Genomic DNA, 1,629 nt, shown 5'->3' on the forward strand with positions numbered 1-1,629 from the left:
TCCTACCATTCATTTTTAATCAAGAACCATAGAGTTTATTTCTTGGATGCAATATCGTCAAGGGGAATTCCAGATCCCTACCATCTTTATTTTATTAAACTTTGTTTATTGCTATATTGTTCTTCGATTTTAATTTCTGAAAATGAAAACATAATTTTAATCCACAAATTTATTAAATTAATTAATCTAAAATTATATTAAATAATCTCATATACATTTCGTTCCCTGAGGATTCGACCTCGAACTCCCGAGAATTTACTACTTGTGCGATTCTCCTGCACTTGGAAGAACAATTTTATTTTTGCATCAAGTTTTTGGCACCGTTGCCGGGGAACGGCTGATTTATTAGTATAATTTAGATTTAATCAGTATCCTAGTATTTAGTCTTTTTCTTTCAAAAGAAAAAAAAAATCTTTATTGCTGTTTTTTTATTCCCTGCACAGTCTGCATCAAACTCTGATATCTGAGTAATCCACCGTCTGATTGCACTCAACTTTTGTCGGCTGCTGTAGGACACATGTTTCTTTCATCTGAACGGTCTGATTGATATTCTGATACTTTTACGACCATTAAATTAATATAAACGTTGCTGCTGTCTGCTTTGAATTTTCTGTGTTTAATTTTTTTTTTTTTTTTGTTTAGAATCAGAATTTTATTATCATCATATCTCATTAACCCTTGTTGCTACTTGAAAATTGATAAGAACTTTAAGAAAAGATCAAGGGTAATCATTAAAAAAAATAAAAAACAAAAAAAACAAACAAATAAATAAACTCTGAAATTTTGTATGCTAGGTTGGAATAGGGACAACACTGGACGTCTGAGTCGACAACCTTTTGACAATTCCTTAGATCACATTATTGAAACTTTTTCGCAAAATCTCAGATCTGGTGAGATGGCTGATGATGATGTAGGAAGTCACCATGGTAATGAAGGTAGACCCCCAGTTATGACACTTCGACAATACTTACATCCCACTAGGACTAGTCAACCTTCATGCATGATTATTCCTAAAAATGTAGGACACTTTGAAATCAAACCAGGAGTAATTCAATTGCTGCCAAAGTATCATGGAATGGAATCCGAGAACCCTTATCTTCACCTTAAGAATTTTGAGGAAATTAGCATCACATTTAGAGTGCCAAATGTATCGGAAGATGTCCTTAAATTAACCTTGTTTCCTTTTTTCTTGAAGGATAAAGCCAAAACATGGCTGAACTCCTTGAGACCAAGATCGTTAGGAACATGGCATGATATGCAAAGAGAATTCTTAAAAAAGTTCTTTCCCGCACAGAGGACTAATTTTTTGAAAAGGCACATTAGTAATTTCCAACAAAAAGACCATGAAACATTTTATGAATGCTGGAAGAGATTTAAAGATTTGCTACTCTCTTGTCCTCATCATGGGTTTGAAACATGGAGAACCATTAGTTTCTTTTACGAGGGGTTGTCTCCACAGTTGAAACAATTTATAGAGACTATGTGCAATGGTCTATTTTTGGAAAAGCAACCCGATGAGGCATGGGACTATTTAGACTCTCTCGCAGAGACTACATAATTATGGGATACAGGGGATAGAGTGAATAAACCTTTGCCTAAGCCTACTAGCATTCCACACGGGGGCCTTTA

The 1,629-nt window shown here is 34.3% G+C and overlaps 1 pseudogene; it reads right to left on the reverse strand.

The window, feature by feature from the left end:
* Positions 1 to 1,312: 1,312 nt before the first annotated feature.
* Positions 1,313 to 1,410, reverse strand: LOC120108718 (annotated as a pseudogene).
* Positions 1,411 to 1,629: the final 219 nt, after the last annotated feature.

Source organism: Phoenix dactylifera, unplaced genomic scaffold (assembly GCF_009389715.1).
Source record: "Phoenix dactylifera cultivar Barhee BC4 unplaced genomic scaffold, palm_55x_up_171113_PBpolish2nd_filt_p 001512F, whole genome shotgun sequence".
Classification (NCBI taxonomy): domain Eukaryota; kingdom Viridiplantae; phylum Streptophyta; class Magnoliopsida; order Arecales; family Arecaceae; genus Phoenix; species Phoenix dactylifera.